The following is a 23,086-nucleotide window of genomic DNA, read 5'->3' as shown; positions in this document are numbered from 1 at the left end:
ACCCTATTTTTAATTCTTTATTTTGAAACAGGGTCACTAAGCTGAAGATAGCCACAAAATGTCTGGTCTCAGCCTCAAGAATACAGGTATTACAAGCATGTGCCACCACACCTGGCTCAAAAACCAAAGTTTTTATGCTCTAAAAGAAAAATTAAAGTGAGATAAAAATGTTTCAGAAGCTAAGATCAATCATTTAAGTTACTGTAAAAATTCAGCCAGGATCTTCCAAGCAGTAATGCTTGGTGTGGGGTGTCCTCCACCAAACTTCAATCTGTTCTGTTCAGGGGCCTCCACTTTGTATTCTCAGGATTCTTTAAATGGAATATCTGTGCTTAAAATGCCATTTGTCTAATTTCTCATTTTTAATTGAACACTTCATATTTTAACATATTGTGTATTTATTTTATTTTATTTTATTTTATTTTATTTTTTTTTTATTTTCCATTTTTTTTTTAAATTAATTTATTTTTTAAATTGGTGCATTGTAGTCATATATCAATCACATTGGAGTACAAGACTTGAGAGGATATACAAGCACACATCATCCAATTAGCCCTCCTCCAGCCACCGTCCCATTCCCTCCCCCTCCCTCCATCCCACACTTCTTTGGTGATTTACTTTGATATATTTGTTTATGTACCTCCTGCATTTTAAAGAGGCTCCGTCCTCCAGTATTACATACCCTCTGATTGATCACATTAGTTGCTTCACTATAGGGCCCTTTCTATAGCTCAACCTCTTCCTGTTGCCCTTTTCCTCCTAGTTATTGCTGATTAAGAGAAGCGTCTGATTTATATTTTCTGCGATATTTCTCTGTGCATGCTGCGTTGCAAGTACCAATCCCACTCTTGATGGTCCCAGTAGTGGCCTGGCAACTCAGTGGACTGATCCAGACCTCGCTGGCTCACGCAGCGGCCTTGCCTCATGGGAGGACCCAGTTCTGGTCTCGCTGGCCCCTGAACCGGTCAAACCCCTAAGCTGGCTTTGGTCCCAACCTTGGAGGCCGCAGGAGTGAACTTGCCTCACGCCAGGCTCCGATGCTGGCCATTGGCCCCTGCACCGGTCTAACCCCTTGGCAGGATTCCAATCCCGGCCTCGGAGGCCCCAACACTGGTAATGCCTCACGGCAGGCTCCGATGCCGGCCTCACTGGCCCCAGCACCGGCCTAACCCCTTGACAGGCTCTTAAACTGGCCTCAGAGGCCCCAGTACCGGCCTTGCCTCACGGCAGGCTTCGATGCCGGCCTCACTGGCCCCAGCAGTGGCCTAACCCCTCGGCAGGCTCCGATCCCAGCCTCGGAGGCCCCAGCACTGGTCATGCCTCAAGGCAGGCTCCGATGCCGGCCTCGCTGGCCCCAGCACCGGCCTAACCCCTTGGCAGGCTCTTATCCTGGCCTCGGAGGCCCCAGTACTGGCCTTGCCTCACGGCAGGCTCCGATGCCGGCCTCGCTGGCCCCAGCACCGGCCTAACCCCTCGGCATGCTCCGATCCCGGCCTCGGAGGCCCCAGCACTGGTCATGCCTCACGGCAGGCTCCGATGCCGGCCTCGTTGGCCCCAGCACCGGCCTAACCCCTCGGCAAGCTCTTATCCTGGCCTCGGAGGCCCCAGTACCGGCCTTGCCTCAAGGCAGGCTCCGATGCCGGCCTCGCTGGCCCCAGCAGCGGCCTAACCCCTCGGCAGGCTCCGATCCCGGCCTCGGAGGCCCCAGCACTGGTCATGCCTCAAGGAAGGCTCCGATGCCGGCCTCGCTGGCCCCAGCACCGGCCTAACCCCTTGGCAGGCTCTTATCCTGGCCTCGGAGGCCCCAGTACTGGCCTTGCCTCACGGCAGGCTCCGATGCCGGCCTCGCTGGCCCCAGCACCGGCCTAACCCCTCGGCAGGCTCTTGTCCTGGCCTCGGAGGCCCCAGTACCGGCCTTGCCTCAAGGCAGGCTCCGATGCCGGCCTCGCTGGCCCCAGCAGCGGCCTAACCCCTCGGCAGGCTCCGATCCCGGCCTCGGAGGCCCCAGCACTGGTCATGCCTCAAGGAAGGCTCCGATGCCGGCCTCGCTGGCCCCAGCACCGGCCTAACCCCTTGGCAGGCTGTTATCCTGGCCTCGGAGGCCCCAGTACTGGCCTTGCCTCACGGCAGGCTCCGATGCCGGCCTCGCTGGGCCCAGCACCGGCCTAGCCCCTTGGCAGGCTCTTATCCTGGCCTCGGAGGCCGCAGTACCAGCCTTGCCTCACGGCAGGCTCCGATGCCGGCCTCGCTGGCCCCAGCACCGGCCTAACCCCTCGGCATGCTCCGATCCCGGCCTCGGAGGCCCCAGCACTGGTCATGCCTCACGGCAGGCTCCGCTGCCGGCCTCGTTGGCCCCAGCACCGGCCTAACCCCTCGGCAAGCTCTTATCCTGGCCTCGGAGGCCCCAGTACTGGCCTTGCCTCACGGCAGGCTCCGATGCCGGCCTCGCTGGCCCCAGCACCGACCTAACCCCTCGGCAGGCTCTTATCCTGGCCTCGAGGCCCCAGTACCGGCCTTGCCTCAAGGCAGGCTCCGATGCCGGCCTCGCTGGCCCCAGCACCGGCCTAACCCCTTGGCAGGCTCTTATCCTGGCCTCGGAGGCCCCAGTACTGGCCTTGCCTCACGGCAGGCTCCGATGCCGGCCTCGCTGGCCCCAGCACCGGCCTAACCCCTCGGCATGCTCTGATCCCGGCCTCGGAGGCCCCAGCACTGGTCATGCCTCACGGCAGGCTCCGATGCCGGCCTCGTTGGCCCCAGCACCGGCCTAACCCCTCGGCAAGCTCTTATCCTGGCCTCGGAGGCCCCAGTACTGGCCTTGCCTCACGGCAGGCTCCGATGCCGGCCTCGCTGGCCCCAGCACCGACCTAACCCCTCGGCAGGCTCTTATCCTGGCCTCGAGGCCCCAGTACCGGCCTTGCCTCAAGGCAGGCTCCGATGCCGGCCTCGCTGGCCCCAGCACCGGCCTAACCCCTTGGCAGGCTCTTATCCTGGCCTCGGAGGCCCCAGTACTGGCCTTGCCTCACGGCAGGCTCCGATGCCGGCCTCGCTGGCCCCAGCACCGGCCTAACCCCTCGGCATGCTCTGATCCCGGCCTCGGAGGCCCCAGCACTGGTCATGCCTCACGGCAGGCTCCGATGCCGGCCTCGTTGGCCCCAGCACCGGCCTAACCCCTCGGCAAGCTCTTATCCTGGCCTCGGAGGCCCCAGTACTGGCCTTGCCTCACGGCAGGCTCCGATGCCGGCCTCGCTGGCCCCAGCACCGGCCTAACCCCTCGGCAGGCTCTTGTCCTGGCCTCGGAGGCCCCAGTACCGGCCTTGCCTCACGGCAGGCTCCGATGCCGGCCTCGCTGGCCCCAGCAGCGGCCTAACCCCTCGGCAGGCTCCGATCCCGGCCTCGGAGGCCCCAGCACTGGTCATGCCTCAAGGCAGGCTCCGATGCCGGCCTCGCTGGCCCCAGCACCGGCCTAACCCCTTGGCAGGCTCTTATCCTGGCCTCGGAGGCCCCAGTACTGGCCTTGCCTCACGGCAGGCTCCGATGCCGGCCTCGCTGGGCCCAGCACCGGCCTAACCCCTCGGCATGCTCCGATCCTGGCCTCGGAGGCCCCAGCACTGGTCTTGCCTCACGGCAGGCTCCGCTGCCGGCCTCGTTGGCCCCAGCACCGGCCTAACCCCTCGGCAAGCTCTTATCCTGGCCTCGGAGGCCCCAGTACCGGCCTTGCCTCACGGCAGGCTCCGATGCCGGCCTCGCTGGCCCCAGCACCGGCCTAACCCCTCAGCAGGCTCTTATCCTGGCCTAGAGGCCCCAGTACCGGCCTTGCCTCAAGGCAGGCTCCGATGCCGGCCTCACTGGCCCCAGCACTGGCCTAACCCCTCGGCAGTCTCTTATCCAGGCCTCGGAGGCCCCAGTACCGGCCTTGCCTCATGGCAGGCTTCGATGCCGGCCTCGCTGGCCCCAGCAGCGGCCTAACCCCTCGGCAGGCTCCGATCCCAGCCTCGGATGCCCCAGCACTGGTCATGCCTCAAGGCAGGCTCCGATGCCGGCCTCGCTGGCCCCAGCACCGGCCTAGCCCCTTGGCAGGCTCTTATCCTGGCCTCGGAGGCCCCAGTACCGGCCTTGCCTCACGGCAGGCTCCGGTGCCGGCCTCGCTGGCCCCAGCACCGGCCTAACCCTTCGGCATGCTCCGATCCCGGCCTCGGAGGCCCCATCACTGGTCATGCCTCACGGCAGGCTCCGCTGCCGGCCTCGTTGGCCCCAGCACCGGCCTAACCCCTCGGCAAGCTCTTATCCGGGCCTCGGAGGCCCCAGTACCGGCCTTGCCTCACGGCAGGCTCCGATGCCGGCCTCGCTGGCCCCAGCACCGGCCTAACCCCTCAGCAGGCTCTTATCCTGGCCTAGAGGCCCCAGTACCGGCCTTGCCTCAAGGCAGGCTCCGATGCCGGCCTCACTGGCCCCAGCACTGGCCTAACCCCTCGGCAGGCTCTTATCCAGGCCTCGGAGGCCCCAGTACCGGCCTTGCCTCATGGCAGGCTCCGATGCCGGCCTCGCTGGCCCCAGCAGCGGCCTAACCCCTCGGCAGGCTCCGATCCCAGCCTCGGAGGCCCCAGCACTGGTCATGCCTCAAGGAAGGCTCCGATGCCGGCCTCGCTGGCCCCAGCACCGGCCTAGCCCCTTGGCAGGCTCTTATCCTGGCCTCGGAGGCCCCAGTACCGGCCTTGCCTCACGGCAGGCTCCGATGCCGGCCTCGCTGGCCCCAGCACCGGCCTAACCCCTCGGCATGCTCCGATCCCGGCCTCGGAGGCCCCAGCACTGGTCATGCCTCACGGCAGGCTCTGCTGCCGGCCTCGTTGGCCCCAGCACCGGCCTAACCCCTCGGCAAGCTCTTATCCTGGCCTCGGAGGCCCCAGTACCGGCCGTGCCTCAAGGCAGGCTCCGATGCCGGCCTCGCTGGCCCCAGCACCGGCCTAACCCCTCGGCAGGCTCTTATCCTGGCCTCGAGGCCCCAGTACCGGCCTTGCCTCAAGGCAGGCTCCGATGCCGGCCTCGCTGGCCCCAGCAGCGGCCTAACCCCTCGGCAGGCTCCGATCCCGGCCTCGGAGGCCCCAGCACTGGTCATGCCTCAAGGCAGGCTCCGATGCCGGCCTCGCTGGCCCCAGCACCGGCCTAACCCCTCAGCAGGCTCTTTTCCTGGCCTCGGAGGCCCCAGCACCGGCCTAACCCCTCGGCAGGCTCTTATCCTGGCCTCGGAGGCCCAAGTACCGGCCTTGCCTCATGGCAGGCTCTGATGCCAACCTCGCTGGCCCCAGCACCGGCCTAACCCCTCAGCAGGCTCCGGTCCCATCCTCGGGGGCCCCAACACTGGCCTTGCCTCACGGCAGGCTCCGATGCCGGCCTCGCTGACCCCAGCATCGGCCTAACCCCTCAGCATGTTCCGGACCCGACCTCGGAGGCCCTAGCACAAGCCTTGCATCATGGCAGGCTCCAATGCCGGCCTCGCTGGCCCCAGCATCGGTCTAACCCCTCTGCAGGTTACAATCCCGCCACGGAGGCCTCAGTAGTGGCCCTGCCTCACAGCAAGCTCCGATGTCGGCCACTGGCCCCGGCGCCCGCCTAACCCCTCAGCAGGTTCCGATCACTGTCTCTGTGGTTAGTATTTCAAAGGTTCCAGTTGTAATGTATCAGATCTCTGCCTCCCCCGAATATTGGCCACTGGCATTGCCACTGCCTCCACTGTTTCAAATCCTTCCCAGGCTGTTTTTCCACTCTGAATGTTGTCCAGTGTTCCTAAGCATGCGTGATGGTAGCATTCGACATTTGGTGTAATTTCTCCAAAAAAATAAAGTTGGTAAGATCCGGTTTCTGCTTCTCCTGAATACAAGTCTCTACCACCATTGCGAAGAACTCTTTCAACACCGCATTTCTCCTTGGTCTCCGCTAAACTCTCTCCTTATATGTGATGTCTGAGATTCTTAACAATATAGAGAAATAGCAGTCCTCTTTCACGGCGAATTTTTCCATAAGTTCCAGTGCATTTAGATAAGTTTTGTCTGCATCTCCAGTGTCCTGGCATCCATAACGGCTTTCTTACCACCTCTCCGATATTTTTCTTTATCTTTTTCTGTTCTGGGCCCGGTTTCTCCAGGGGTCTGGCGTGCTACTCGCAGTTCGGCCGGGACCCAGAGTCCCGCGATCCGGGCCCCAGCTGGCGTGCCCTGTGCTAGACCCCCGCCCAGAACCCAGCATCTTACTGGGCCTTGTTTCTCCAGGGGTCTGGCGTGCTACTCGCAGTTCGGCCTGGGGCCCAGAGTCCCGCGACCCGGGCCCCATCTGGCGTGCCCAGCCCGCGACCCCTGCCCAGAACCCAGCGTCTTACTGGGTCTGGTTTCTCCAGGGGTCTGGTGTGCTACGCGCAGTTCGGCAGGGGCCCAGAGTCCCGCGACCCGGGCCCCATCTGGCGTGCCCAGCCCGCGACCCCCGCCCAGAACCCAGCGTCTTACTGGGTCCGGTTTCTCCAGGGGTCTGGCGTGCTACGCGCAGTTCGGCAGGGGCCCAGAGTCCCGCGACCCGGGCCCCATTAGGCGTGCCCCGCCCGCGACCCCCGCCCAGAACCCAGCGTCTTACTGGGCCTGGTTTCTCCAGGGGTCTGGCGTGCTACGCGCAGTTCGGCCCGGGGCCCAGGGTCCCGCGACCCAGGCCCCGGCTTTTGTGCGCCGCGCGCGACCCCTGCCCAGAACCCAGCGTCTTACTGGGCCTGGTTTCTCCAGGGATCTGGCGTGCTACGCGCAGTTCGGCAGGGGCCCAGAGTCCCGCGACCCGGGCCCCATTAGGCGTGCCCAGCCCGCGACCCCAGCCCAGAACCCAGCGTCTTACTTGGCCTGGTTTCTCCAGGGGTCTGGCGTGCTATGCGCAGTTCGGTCTGGGGCCCAGAGTCCTGCGACCTGGGCCCCATCTGGCGTGCCCAGCCCGCGACCCCTGCCCAGAACCCAGCGTCTTACTGGGTCTGGTTTCTCCAGGGGTCTGGCGTGCTACGCGCAGTTCGGCAGGGGCCCAGAGTCCCGCGACCCGGGCCCCATCTGGCGTGCCCAGCCCGCGACCCCCGCCCAGAACCCAGCGTCTTACTGGGTCCGGTTTCTCCAGGGGTCTGGCGTGCTACGCGCAGTTCGGCAGGGGCCCAGAGTCCCGCGACCCGGGCCCCATTAGGCGTGCCCCGCCCGCGACCCCCGCCCAGAACCCAGCGTCTTACTGGGCCTGGTTTCTCCAGGGGTCTGGCGTGCTACGCGCAGTTCGGCCCGGGGCCCAGGGTCCCGCGACCCTGTGTATTTATTTTAAAGTAAGATCTGGTAAAACAAAAAACAATGTGGAATGGATTCACTTGCTACTCATCCTCTTTTCCTCTTACAGGAAAGCCATTATATTTCCCTTTGTATCATTTATTATTTGCCTTTACACTATTATCAATACTGGGTATATAAATTGTGTAAAGGATTTTTGGGGAGTTCTAATTAATTTTAGTTTATTTTTCTAAATTTGACTCTTAGGGAGTATTCAAAATGGCGACTGAGGGACACAGCACTTCTCAGTAGCTGAAACAAAGTTTCAACTACTTAGAAAGCAGTGTCTTAATCAACAAAATAAATACATACCAGGAACCAAAACAGATCCAGGTACATTGGCGGAACCCTGAACCCAAAGAAGAAGAACAAAGATCGACACCAGACCTGCTGCAGATACAATCGGGATGCCCGCTGGCAGGTTGCCTGTGCGGCTGCCTGCCACCCCAAACGGTGGCACTCCCAAGCCCTGGCTGAAGTCACTGCGGCAAGATAATCTGGGACTGAAAACGGACATAGGACCTCATCTTAAGCAGCGACAACCCCGCGTCAGAATTCTGTGTGCTCACCAGCGACTGGATCACAACAGCACGGGGACTCCCACGGAAGTTTGAACCAAGGAAGCCAGGTACCTGAGTGCGTCCAGGGAAAGTGCGGGTCCTAGTGTGTGCCCCAGCACCAACCCCAGCACTGGCCCAGGGCATCTGTCCCACACCTCAGAACCCAGCACTGTCCTCGCGCATCTGGTCTGCACCCCGGACCCCTGATAGTAGTCAGTGCCTGCGCCACTGCCACTCCTAAATCGGAGCATGCCTTCCAGGCAGCGAAAGCTCTGTGAGGCCCTGAAATCTCCTTGGGGACCCACCAGCTTCTATGTCCCACGGAGGGCAGAGATCACTGCTGGACACCGCGCACTGCCTGTGTACCTGGACCCTTGCGCACCTATCCTGCACCCCTGACCCACCTCTGGGAGTTCCTGCCCGCCTGGCAGCCTGATGCTTAGTTCTAATTGAGAACACAGCTCAATACACTTTGGAAGAGCATAGCAGCAGCAATAGGTAGCTTCACCCACTCACACCTGGGTCCAGTAATAGCAGCGCACCCAGCCTGCACTCTTGGAATAGGCAGAGCTCTGGCAGTAAGTGTGGGCATCCAGGAACTGGCATCCCTTTGCCCAGGGTACATCTTGGGACCACACTGGCTAGCCCAGTTGGAATTTCAAGAGACACAGGAAAATCCATCGAGTCACAATATCTGCACAGGACCACAGGGGGAGGTTCCAATGATACTTTGGTCATCCTCCACCCCTGCTGTGGGGAAGCACAGGCAGGAGTCTAGGGTGGTGAGTGCAGAGGTGCTGACTACAGGTTGGAATTTCGCAGAACCTGAGATTTGTACAGAATCTAATAACAGTGAAACCAGATATCCTGACACATAAACCCAAAGCAGTTAAAGGAAATAAAGGTGTCCAAACACCCAGAGTGACCTAAGAAGATAAAAATAGAGTACAAAGAAAAGTAAGAGACATTGGATTATATTCTGAAAACTACCAAAGCAATCAGATATGCAAATATTATATGGACCTGACCCCATATTTGTAAATAAGTAGGACTGTTTGTTTTACTTTTATTGTGGATGTTTTGGATTGTTTTGATTTTACAGTGCTTTTGTTTTTGATATGGTTATTGCTGTTTTATATTTTTTTCTTAACCCACCCTTCTTTTACTATAACTTGTTGTTTTTTTATATAATATTTGATAGTTTGCCTTATTTTCTGATTTCACACAGCTGCTAGTTCCTTTTATTTTATTCTTGTCCTTTTTTCCTCTTTCTTCCTCTTTCCTTCCTTTTTTTGTTCTCCTCTTTTGATTGGTTTTTCCTTTCTTTTTCTTGGATTACATAATAGTCTTGGTATCTTGTGTGGATTTTTTATTTTATGTTTGTGTGCTCCTTCCATCACCCCTCTTTACAAACTTTTCCACACTAACCTACATACTCTTCTCCCCCAAAACTTTTCCCCATAATATACCTCCTTGTTTAATACTCAAAGTATTTCATATATCTATACTTACTCTACTAACGACAAGAGTCCTACTAGTTAACTCTCTCTCATTCTTAGCAAGATATTACCTTACCATACTTAAAATCTTTCTCAACCTAAACATATCCTCTACCTAATCCAACTCCTTTACCCATCACCCCAGCTCCTCCCACATCACCCACACTCAACACTGGAAAAGCTCTGCTGACTTGCTGATATCCCTAAACTCCTAATATTAAGATTGGACTAAGCATAATACTTATGATCGATGGGTAGAAAGCAGAAAAACAGGACAGAGAACGCTATAAATATGAGAACCAGGAATAATGAAGAGACAGCAGAAATCACGAATACTGACCTACTAGAAATGCAAGAAGGGGAGTTCAGAATCTTGATGTACAATATGATGAAAGGATTTAAAACAAGTATAGAGGAGGTGAAAGGTAAGATAGAAACACTAAAAAAAATCAGAAAGAGGTCTGGAATGAAATGAAAGAGGCAATAAATGAAATGAAGACAGCAATAGAAAGAAATTCTGAAAGATTAGATGAAATGGAAAAAAGAATATCAATATTAGAAGACAGTACATCCCAAACAGAAAACACAGTCAGCGATATACAGAAATCTCTACAGCAACAAAACCTAAACATCCAGCAAATATGGGATAATATGAAGCGTCCTAACTTATGGATAATAGGCATTGAAGAAGGAATAGAGGTACAGACCAAGGTCATCTGTAGTGTCTTTAAGGAAATAACCTCAGAGAATTACTAAATTTGGAAAGAGACTTGGACCTTTATGTCCAAGAGGTATACAGAACTCCTCTGAGACAGGACCAAAGAAAGACCATGCCACACCACATAATAACCAAAATGACCAACATAGAGGCCATGGAAGGAATCTTAAAAGCAGTGAGAGCAAAAGGACGGGTGACATATAGAGGCAAAACAATAAAAATCACCCCAGACTATACAACCCAGGTCATGAATGCTAGGAGAGACTGGTATGACGTGATTCAGACCCTGGAAGAAAATAACTTCCAACCAAAGCTCATCTATCCAGCAAAACTACTATTCAAGATCAATGGTGAAACCAAAGTCTTTCGGGATAAACAGAATCTCAAAAAATTCATGAATTCAAAGCCAACACTAGAGAAAATTCTTAAAGAAATAAACCATAAGGAAGAAAAAAGAAGCAGACTTCAGAATCAGAGAAGAGAGGAAGTTAATAAGTGGGCCATTTAAGTAAAGAAGAAAGATCACACCACCCAAGAGTAGACAGAACACAAAATGGCAGAAACAAAAATCATATTTCAATAATATCTCTTAATGTCAAAGGACTTAACTCACCAATCAAAAGACATAGACTGGCAATGTGGATTAGGAAACATAATCCAAATATATGCTGTCTGCAAGAAACTCACCTCACAGCCAAAGATATTCACAGGCTAAAAGTGAAAGGATGGGAAAAAATATACCATGCCACCAGTGACCAAAAAGAGTAGGGCTAGCAACCCTGATATCCAACAAAACAGACTTTAAACTAAAACACATCAAAAGAGACAAATCAGGGTACTTACTTTTATTAAAAGAAACAATACACCAAGAAGATATAATCATAGTAAATATTTATGCCCCAAATGTGGGTGCAACCACATTTGTAAAACAAACCCTTCTGTACATCAGATCCCAAGTAAACCCAAGTACAATAATTCTGGGAGACTTTAATAAGCCTCTCACACCACTGGATCGATCTTCAAGGCAAAAGATGAGTAGAGACACTTTAGAATTAAAGGAAACCATAAACCAAATGGACCTAATAGACATTTTCAGATTATTTCAACCAGGAACTACTAAATAAACATTCTTCTCAGCAGCCCATGGAACCTTCTCCAAAATAGACCACATCCTGGGACACAAAGAAAATACCAGCAAATTCAAAAAATGTAATATAATTCCTTGCATCTTTTCAGACCACAACGCAATAAAGGTAGAAATCAACAACAGGAAACTCGAAAGGAAGTATTCAAATTCATGGAAAATGAATGATACACTATTGAATGATGAATGGCTAAGAGCAGAAATTAGGGAAGAAATAAAGAAATTTATGGAAACAAATGAAAACAGACATACAACCTACCAAAATCTATGGGACACCATGAAGGCAAAATTAAGAGGAATATTTATTGCATTGAGTGCCCACATAAGAAGGACAGAGAACCATCAAGTAAAGAACCTAATGACACAACTCAAGGATGGAGAAATTCTGCAACAGTCTATTCCTAAATCCAGCAGAAGGAAAGAAATCATTAAAATTAGAGCAGAAATAAATGAAATAGAGAACAACAACAACAAAAAACAATTCAAAGAATCAATAAAACAAAAAGTTTGTTCTTTGAAAAGATTAATAGAATTGATAAACCCCTGGCCAACTTAACCAAAAGAAAAAGAGAATCAACTCAAATTATCAAACTTAGAAATGAAAAAGGAGATATCACCACAGATAGTGAAGAAATTCAAAAGATTATCAGAAACTACTTTAAAAATTTATACTCCAATAGACTTGAAAACCTGGAATAAATTGATAGATTTCTAAGCACAGTTAACCTTTCTACACTCAGCTAAGAGGACATAGCAAGCCTAAACCAACCAATAACAACCAAAGAAATAGAAATGGCAATAAAAATTCTTCCACCAAAGAAAAGACCAGGCCCAGATGGGTTCCCCAGTGAATTCTACAAAATTTTCAGTGAACAACTAATACCAATATTTCATAACATGTTCTGGGAAATTGAAAGAGATGGAACTCTCCCAAATTCCTTCTATGAGGCCAGTATCACTTTAATCCCCAAACCAAACAAAGGTATCTCAAGAAAGGAAAACTACAGACCAATATCCTTAATGAACATAGATGCAAAAATTCTAAACAAAATATTAGCTATATGCATTCAAAACTATATCAAGAAAATAATACATCATGACCAAGTCAGTTTCATCCCAGAAAAATAAGACTGGTTCAACATACGCAAATCAATACATGTTATTCACCACATAAATAGAACGAAGAACAAAAACCACATCATCATAGCAATAGATGTCGAAAAAGCATTTGATAAAATCCAACACCCATTTATGTTAAAAACACTGCAAAAAATTGGAATAGAAGGAATGTATTTCAACATCATTAAGGCAATATACTATAAACCCAAAGCCAACATCATACTGAATGGGGAAAAACTCCAAGAATTTCCGCTAAAGTCGGGAACAAGACAAGGATGCCCACTATCACCACTCCTTTTCAATATAGTCCTTGAAACTCTTGCTGCAGCAATCAGACAAGAGAATGAAATTAAAGGAATTCACATAGGAAGGGAGGAATTAAGATTATCCTTATTCGAAGATGACATGATCTTTTATCTGGAAGACCCAAAAAACTCAACCAAAAGACTACTGGAGCTGATTGAAAAATTCAGCAAAGTCGCAGGTTACAAAACCAACCTAAAGAAATCAGTGGCTTTTCTTTACGCCAACAATGAATCCACAATGAAAGAAACAAAGAAAACAATTCCATTCACTATAACTTCAAAACCAATAAAATACCTAGGAATAAACCTAACCCAAGATGTAAAAGACCTCTACAATAAAAACTATAAAACATTAAAGAAAGAAATTGAAGAAGACCTGGGAAGATGGAAAGATCCCCCGTGCTCATGGATAGGCAGAATAAATATCAGCTGGGCATGGTGGCGCATGCTTGTAATCCACGTGCTTGGGAGGTGGAGACAGGAGGATCACGCTGGTTCGGAGCCAGTCTCGCTGGCTTAAGAGACCTTGTTTCCACATTTAAAAAAAGTTAAAAATGGGTCTGGGAGTGTAGCCCATGGGAGTGTAGCCCGGAGGTAGAAGTGCTTCCAGGAACCTCAGTACCACCAAAAAGAAAAAAGAAAAAAGAAAAAAGAAAAAAAAAAAGGACATTCTGCCAAAACCGACCTAGATCCAATTCAATTCCCATTAAAATACCAGTGATATTCTTCAGAGACCTAGAAAAATCAAACATGAAATTTACATGGAGAAAGAAAAGACCCAGAATAGCCAAAGCAATTCTCACCACTAAGAAACATGCAAGAGGCATCAGAATACCAGACTTCAAATTATACTATAGAGCAATAGTAGTAAAAATAGCATGGTACTGGCACAATAACAGATATACTGACCAGTGGATTAGAATAGAAGATACAGAAACAAACCCACACATCTTTAGTCAATTAATCTTTGACAAAGGGCCAAACACATACGCTGGAGAAAAGACAGCCTTTTCAACAAGTGGTGCTGGGAGAACTGGCTAACCATTTGTAAAAAGATGAATCTAAACCCTTATATCTAACCAAACACAGGAATCAAGTCAAGATGGATCAAAGACTTAGAATTTAGACCTGAGACTGTGAAATTAGTAGAGGAGAACATAGGTTCAACACTACAACATATTGGCACAGGCAGTAACTTTCTCAACAAAACCCCCAAAGCTCAGGAAATTAAAGCAAGAATAAACAAGTGGGATAACATCAAACTAAAAAGTTTCTTCTCATCAAAGGAAACTATCAATAAGCTAAAGAGGAAGCCTACAGAATGGGAAAGGATCTTTACCAGCCACCATTTTGATAGGGGCTAATAATATCCAGAATATACAAAGAGCTCAAAAGAATCTACACTAGCAAAACAAACAACCCAATTAATAAATGGGCAAATGAACTAGATAGACACCTCACAAAAGAAGAGATACAAAGGGCCAATAGATACATGAAAAGATGTTCTTCATCACTGGCCATCAGGGAGATGCAAATCAAAACTACACTGAGATTCCATATAACCCCAGTCAGAGTGGCAAGCATAAAGAAATCAAACAACAACAAATGCTGGCGAGGATGTGGGGAAAGAGGAACTCTTTTACACTGTTGGTGGGGATGCAAACTTGTTCAACCACTATGGAGCTCTGTGTGGAGATTCCTAAGAAAGGTGGGAATAGATCCACCATATGATCCAGCTATACCAATCCTGGGTATCTTTCCAAAGGGGTTGAATTCAGAGAACTACAGCAACATATGCATACCTATGTTCATAGCAGCACAATTTGTAATAGCCAAAATATGGAACAAACCCAGACCACCATCAACAGATGAATGGATAGCAAAACTGTGGGAAATACACACAATGGAATTCTATTCAGCCATAAAGAAGAACAAAATTATATCATTTGCAAGAAGATGGAAAGCCCTAGAGAACATTATGTTAAGTGAGATCAGCCAAGCACAGAAGGAGAAGGTACATATGTTTCCTCTTATATGCCCAAACTAGGAAACACAAAGGATACCAGTGGGACTCCAGATAATGGGGGGAAAATACCAGCAAAATTTGAATGGAAAGATAGGAGAGGAGGAAGGCTGATCTTGATTAATGAGGGTCTACATCTGAACATGTGTAAAATTATGAATAAGACATGGTTAACCTAGACAACCATTGGTGGGAGGGGGGAAGGGAAAACGAGGGTGGGGGGAGAGGGCACCAAATATAGTTTGAATGTTATTTATGTTCAATTAAAATTGTTATAAATAAAAAATAAAAATAAAAAATAATAAAAAAATTAAAAAAATAAAATACAAAAACCCCACAAAAAACAAAAAAAATTAAATTTGACTCTTAAAAAAAAGCCATGATCACAAATCATTGTGTGCAAGTTTGGTGTGTGTGTGTATGTGTAAAAATACACACATTTAAATTTCTCAGTAAGTGAAAACATGTTATCTTTGTCCTTCACATGTATGAAAGATAAAGCTTTTTAGATCTCAGCTTCCTGAGTTACTGCAACATGGTGACCCACTGAGGCTTCTATTTGTCAGAAGTAAGTTGTCCATCATGGTATTTCAGATGACTGAGGTTAGAAAGCTGGATGCACACAGTAATCTCACTCACTCAGTGATGTGTATTTGACATTTTGCTTTTTGACCTGTTTCTTTATGAACATGGTTCATCTGTTAATAATTTTTATATTATTCATCATTGTCATTGGTATATGAGTTTTATATTGCAAACCTAGGATATTATTATAATCTGCTTTACTATTCAGACCTTTATATATAATGAACATATTTTGAGATTTTAGAAGAAATTATGTATAAAGAGTAAACCCTCATATTCTTCCAGCTATCTCCTCACTCCCTGATTTCTCTTCTTATTGCTCTCCTGCCTGGTGTGGTTCATTAGTTACAATTTATGAATTATTGTGGGCACTTAAGTATTAAATAAATACTACCATGTAAATCATGGTTCATTTTGGCATGGAACAATCTATGTTTTGGCAAATCTGTAACAGCAACATGGACCCATCTGACTGATAGAGTCTTTTCAGTGTTTGTTTATCCACTCACCTGCTGAAGGGCTTCTTGGTTGCTTCTAAGTTTTGGCAATTACTAATGAAGCTGCTACAGATTCCATCTTTAGGCTTGGTGTAAACACAGGTTTTCACTTTGGGTGAATTAGATAAATACTCCAGCATTTGATTTCTGAATCTTATGGTAGTCCTATGTTTAGTTTTCTAAGAAATAGACTTTACCCTTAGTAATGTCCACTTCTAAGGCTTGCATTTCATAGCAGGGTGAAGGGTTATTCTGGCCACAGGTTATTCTGGCCACATACTACTCAATGCTCAACATAGGGACTTGGAAATAAGGACTTGCATACATCATATCTCTGAACTTACAGAAGGTTTGTATCTGGCTCTCTTGGAATGTGAATAATTGACTTAATCTCTTTTTTTTCCCTATCATTTTAAAATTCTGGTCTCCAGTTTCCAGTGCAGGATGAATGAGGCTAAGGCTAGTAATGAACATTTTACAAATCACCATACACTGGATATACAGGTCATCACTGATCCTGTGGTGAGGAAGGGCCCTCAATGCTCATCCAAAATCAACTCATGAAGGGGCTTAGACACACCATCTCCTGACTCAAAACCTGTAAAACTTAAGCTGTCATTCAAAGTCAGGTCAGATTCCAAAAACATTCTTGGATCTTCCAGGTCTCTGTGTGTCTCACTGTTCTAACAGGATTTAATGCTAAGAGTCACAAGTGAGCTGGTCTGCACAACCTGAAATTCTGCCCTTGAAGATACCACTTTAGTATGACAATAAAAGCTATCACCACACATTGCCAATGGTCCTCTGGAGGAAAAATCAGTTCAGGACTACTGACTTAGAGATATTCTCGTGACCTATTGCTAAGTTTCTAAGGGAAACTTGCAGAACAATATGTTGAAATAAAAATGTCTCCCTATAAACCTATTTCCCTCCTACCAGGGAATCTAGGATGAGGCACAGGGGTGTGCATGTGTGTACATGTGTACTCATGTGGAATCAAGTATATGAATGCATGCGAGCTTCACATTATTAAGCCTAATAGGTAAGGTAGAATAAATAGAAGTGATAGGTAGAAAGGAGACAAAAATAGAGGAAAAAATGTACTTTAATATGAAAGCCTTGTGCTAAAGTTCTTCAATGCCAGTCATCCCCAAATTTCTGGGAAAATTATTCATTCATTACTCATTCACTTTGGGAATTTTTTTTCTTATTCACTTTGATAAATATCTTGGGAAAAATTAATTATCCCACCTATAAATATTTGAAGAGGAGAGATAACTCTTGATCAGACAAGAAAAACACATAGATGGTCCACAAAGGTCACTGGACCACCATACAGGAAGCTCATTGACTCAAGATGCCAACAAAGGATTATTCTACCAATGAACAGATACTATTGATTAGACAATTAAAACCTGATCAGGACCTGGAATATGACCTCTAGACTGATATTGTACTTATATAATGCCCCCTACTCACCCTTCTCCAGGCATTCTTTCAAAAAGAAGTCAAGTGTGGTGGCACATGCTTATAATCCTGGTAATTGGGAGACTAAGACAAAAGGATTACAGTTTCAAATCCAGCTTCAACTACTTACTGGGGCTTAGCAATTTATCAAGACCCTGTTTCCAAATAAAAATTTAATAAAATAGGGCTCAGAGTAAAACAATGCAAACAAAAAATAAAAACAAAATAACATGAACACCCAAAGCAGCAACTTCCTTGCTCTATTGGTGTCCCTCATTCTTTCTGAATGTGTATTCCTTGCTTTCCTAAATACACACACACACACACACACACACACACACACACACACACACACGTATATGACTGGCTAGTCTTGAAATTTTTCTTTCATGTGAGCCAAGGACTCTGCTGGTCCTGAGCTGAGTTTCTCTCTCTCCTCCACATGAAACTCTTCAGGCCTTCCTTGGAATCACCTCTTCTCCTATAACATAATGATTTCAGCAATGGCACTTAAAACATTTTTAAACTTATTAATTGACTATAATTGACACAATCACAGATTTTCTTCTGAAACAGTAACCTAAATTTAAGCTTCCCACACTCTCTTACATAGGCTTGGCAGCTGAGGCCCCAGGAAGGTCCCTCACTCTTCTTTGAGAGCCACTCAGACTTTGGCTTGGTTGTGCAAGGAAGATTTTGAGTGTGTCCATTTAATTTATTTTATACCAACATTTTAGTTTGCATTATTAGTGACAGTAAAATGATAATATGAACCTCCCTATTCCACCAAGATGAGGTGCTGTTCCTTTATATGAGAAATACGCCTTTGCTGAGGACTTATAAAGCAGATGCTATAATTTGGCAAACTCTTCTTTGAGTGGGGAGTGAAGGTGGCAGTATTCTCCTCCCTTGCCTAGTAATCTGATCATGAAATCTAGGTTTTCAGATTCCAGGCGGATGATTTGTAACACTATGGGTCTCATAAGCTTGAATTGAGCCAGCTCAGAGAGCTTGAGGAAGATTCTGTCTGTTCTGCCCTTCACAGGCACAAACAGCAGAACCTAGAGTTTCCTGGTAACTGTTTTCCAGTTCCTTTCCTATGAGGTACAGCTATTTCACATCCTTATTTATCTACCACTGTGATCCAGTAACAATTGCCTCCACTGTTAGTAAGCGTGGGAACAAAGCTACTTGTACCTTGGAGACAACTAAATGCATTCTAAATTTTAAACAAAATGCTGAGAAGCAAGAGGAGCATATTGCTGAGTGAAAACCTGGAGAAGAAAGGGTGTGCTGTCATGGAAGCAGCCTGTCTTTAATCTTGGATTTGATTCAAGCACCAATATCCACAGACAAAGAGCCTGCTGGTATATGCAAGGGCACTGTACCTGCAGGCCCTGCCTACCTACCACAGATCCTACTTGCCAACCCATATGTCTGACTTGTTAGATTTCTTGCTATTTTCTGATGAGAAATTTCTGATTCATATTACAGTTTGAAGTTAGTGATTACAGATACAGTTTATCATCTGCACCAGAGAAGTGATTCCAGAGACTGAAGCTGCCAATGACACCATTCTGCCTTCAAATTCCCACATGGGTAGTTATGCATCACAGATGTTGCCCCACTGTCATCCACCAGACTTTGCAACTACTTTGCAACTCATGGCTCCCCACTCTTCCTAAGGGATGGGGATTGTAGTGTCCCCTGACTCTAAGTATACCTTGAGGTAGGTTTTGTACATATCTTGGAAGCTCCTGGGGGGAAGAAGAGACCCTGAAGCTTCAACATGTTTTGCAGTGGTACGGTCCCTGCCAGGTGCTCTGGGATTCACTCACCTGTTTTACCTAAAGATTCCCTGAAAACAATTGGTGTCTCTGCATCTCAGTTGAGAATCTGGGCATCACTGGACGATCAGACATGGCCCTGAGAAGCCACCATGAAGGGATGTGCTGCAACACTGATGTTGAGTCTCTATGAGTCTCCCCAATAGTGGAAATGCTGCACTATCCCTGAGAGCTCCTGCTTCACATGGAGGTAGCCGTTGAGGGCCCTAGCACTTCCTAGGGTCTCTTTCCATGTTAGATGGTCATTAGGGATACAGAGTTTTCATTAACTTTGCCACATAGTACTGTGACCTAATTACTAGTTACTTTTCATTTTTATGCAAATGTGATTCCTTTTATGTCTAGTTTTCTAAATTATTTTAAGAGGAAAAGTATAGTTAAAGTTTTGAAGGGGTGGTAACTTTTTTTTTTATTACTTTTGTTGTCCTTTTACTTAGTCAGGTTGTAGGTATCCTGTGGGACCAGGAGGGTGGCTGTGGCAAGTGCCATGTCTGTCCCTCAGGGTGGCTGTGCCCCATGGCCCTCAGGTACAGCCTCCTTGTCTGTCAAATGAAGGTTGTGTTTCTTCCAGGGGGCATCGATAACATATATGCTACTTATTTGTTTAGTCTGTGACAATTCTGTAGGGTGCTGAGCAATATACTCTTGAAGGTTAAAGCAGAATTTCCAGGAGTGTTTAAGATTCTGTTCCAGAAACAACCATATCCCTGGATGGAACACCCAAAGCTGGCCTTGAGGGCTTCACACCTCAGACCTACTCCTGGCTCTCTTCCTCTGTGTGGGGATCTTCAGCACCCTACCTGCCATCTCTCCCTGCTTATTTGCCCTTCTAAGTAACTATTACAGGGAATGATTCCAATCTATTCACCAAAACAAAACAAAACAAAACAGAAATCCTTTACAAACTTGAAATTTGCCACATTAAACATTTGATCTGCTGGGCATGGTGACACATACTTGTAATACCCGTGCTTGGGAGGTAGAGACAGGAGGATCATGAAGGTTTGAAGCCAGCTGTGCTGGTTTAAGAGACCCTGTTTCCAAATAAAAATATAAAAATGGGTCTGGGAGTGTAGCCTGGAGGTAGAAGGGCTTCCAGAAGGAACCCCAGTACCACCCAAAACAAACAAACAAACAAACAAACAAACAAACAAAAATTGATCCATTCAATTGGTTCCCCAGTGTGGAGATAAGACACAGCTTCCTCCAAGGCATATGACACAGGGTTTTAATAACTGGCACCTGAGACTCTTGCCCTTAGAGGAGTTAATCTGGTGTTGATGAAAGTAGTGCTTTTTATATAGCAGAGAAGACAGACTCCTCCAGGAGAAAACTGATTGTGCCCTACCATTTATACCTGCATCTTTCCAGTGTCCCTGGCTTCCAGCTGACTTATGACACAGCCTTATCAGGACACACACATGAATGGCTATTACTTGAAGCTTCCCTGGACTCTGCAGAGTAAGACCACTGAGGGAAACCAGGGTGCACTTTCCTCCCCAAAACCACTAAGAGGATAAAAGAGTTAGGGATAGGGGCTGAGGAGAAGAGCCTGCCCAGCACCCGCTGCAGCACAAGACTCAGTTTGCCTGCCCAGGGTCTGCAAGTGAAGGCTCAGGAGCCAGGGTGCTACAGCATCTCATGCAGATCTTGAGAAAGCTTGATCAAAGGACCTGCAAAGGCATAGATCTCCCATGAAGTATGTCTAGCATTTCCTTCTTCAAAAATTATTTTAGGATTATTTGGATCAATATGTATAATTGGAATTTTATGTATAATCATTATAACTAAAATTGATGGGTAGTGGCTTGTGAGATGCTTGAGCAGCAAAAATTTTTTTTCCCAAGGATAAAGTTTGGGCCAAAGATTAAGTTCAAACTGACCTTAGTTTGGGCCAATATATAAGATTAAGTTTAAGTTGGCCTTGGGAAGTGAGACAAAGCATACTTTCTATGATTATTTAAATGTCTGACACCCTACCCTGAAGTCTGTAAAAAACCTTTTTCTGTCCTTGAAGTTTCTGCTTGCATGGCTATGGCTTTGCTTTTTCTGCCAAAAAAAGAAAGTATAAAGATTGTAACAAATCCTGAATAAAGTTAGAGAAGATTGCATCTGGTCTCATGTGTCAGCATCTCTCTCACAACCTCGACTCTTCTTTCACCAACACACAAACCCCGACTCTTGCTAGGGCTGGACCCCAACACCAGGGTACAGGCATAGGTAATGAGCAGCAATGAGGACTAGAAAAAGGTATAGCTGAGTCAGGGAGTTGGTTGAGACAAACTGGGGGAGCTCTAGGGAGAGAAAGAGAGCTCCATAAAGTGGGACCTGAGGAGAGCATGGAGCTGGTCTCTGGAGCCTTTCTCAAGACCTTCCTTCTCTTACCTGCACAGAGCTGAGATGCAGCCCTGGCAGGAGACACATGTAAACAGAGCAAACAATTTGAACTTGCATGGGCTCTCATAAAACTTTAAACTGTGTTGTGTTTATTCTATTGCTAATAATTAGAGGTGGAGCCATAGAATATGTTTCTGAAAATGAACCATAAAAAAGTCAGGTAGACCCTGCTAAAGTATAGCCTAAAAGAAATCAAAGGCTCTGTTTTATCTGGTCTGCTTCATAAGGCTCCTGTGTTTTTCTTGTTTTGTCTAAAAGAAGCATGCTCTCTTGTTGTCTTTGAATATTGATTTAAAAACAGGTCAAGCTCTGGAAAGCCTGAATAGGGTGTCTTGAACAGGAAATTGGTTTCTTGCTGGCTTTGCTAGTTCTGTCCTAGGGCAACTGTGTTCAGAGCTTTGAGTCCCATATGGTAGTGTATGACAGGCTGCATCAGCCCTGCATTTGATGTGAACATTCACAGGTTTGCTAATCACCCAAATCGTACCTTAGAATAAAAAGAAATTGTCCGGGCATGGTGGTACATGCTTGTAATAATTTGGGAGGTGGTTTGTGGACAGCCTCAGGTACTTAGTGAGGCCCTCCGCAACTTAGTGAGACCCTGTTTCAAAATAAAGAATAAAAATTAGGGCAGGGGGGTGTAGCTCAGAGGTCAAATGCCCCTGAGTTCCATCCCCTGACCTGCAAAAAAAAAAAAAAAGAATAAAGAAGAAATTGGACTAGTTATGTGCTATAAGGCTCCCACAGAGGTGACTACCACCAAGAAAAGCTTCAACCTTGAAGAGAACATCACTCAGAATCCCTGAAAAAAAATCATGTGGAGGAGTTCATTTTTAAAATAAATGTTTTATTTAAAGAAAAGCAAAGAAGCACTCTGTCACCCTCCAGAAAGTCACTAGATTTTGCAATGGCCCCAATAAGTTTTATACTTTAAGTCTTGGGATAGATATTTTATCTCATTCTATTTCATTCTGTTTACTGCTCTTATTCTTGTTGGTTTGAAAGGATTTGGGTTTTTCTTAAACTAGTATTGTGGATCTAACACAAGGTGGAAGCCCAAATCATGCAGCATACATTAAGAAGGAAGAAGAAGGAGGAGAAGGAGAAGGAGAAGGAGAAGGAGGAGAAGGAGAAGGAGAAAAGAGCCAGGTATAGTAGCACATGCTTTTAATCCCATACTTGGGAGGCTGAGACAGGAGAATCACAGGTTTGCAGCCATCCTCATCTACTTAGTGAGCTCCACTGTAACTTAGTGAGACTCTGTTTCAAAACAACAACAACAATAACAACAACAACAACAACAACAACAACAACAACAACAACAACCACCACCACCACCACCACCACCACCACCACCACCATGGGGCTTGGGGTGTAGCTTGCAGGTAGAATGGCCCTGGTTCAATCTCTAGTACTGTAAAAAGAAGGAAGAAATAAACGAAAGATTTTTGAGCATTGTACTCTGCCAAAATTGTCCTGGGCATTCTCCTCTGGGCAATTGATGCTAAAAACACTTTCCTTTCCCTGGGATGACACTCCTTTTCTCACTGTTTGCTTGGAGCTGAGGTGACTATTCCTAGCTGTCCAGAACACCCTA

This window comes from Muscardinus avellanarius (genome assembly GCF_963383645.1).
Source record: "Muscardinus avellanarius genome assembly, chromosome: Y".
Taxonomy (NCBI): domain Eukaryota; kingdom Metazoa; phylum Chordata; class Mammalia; order Rodentia; family Gliridae; genus Muscardinus; species Muscardinus avellanarius.
Note: the sequence above shows the minus strand (reverse complement) of the source record.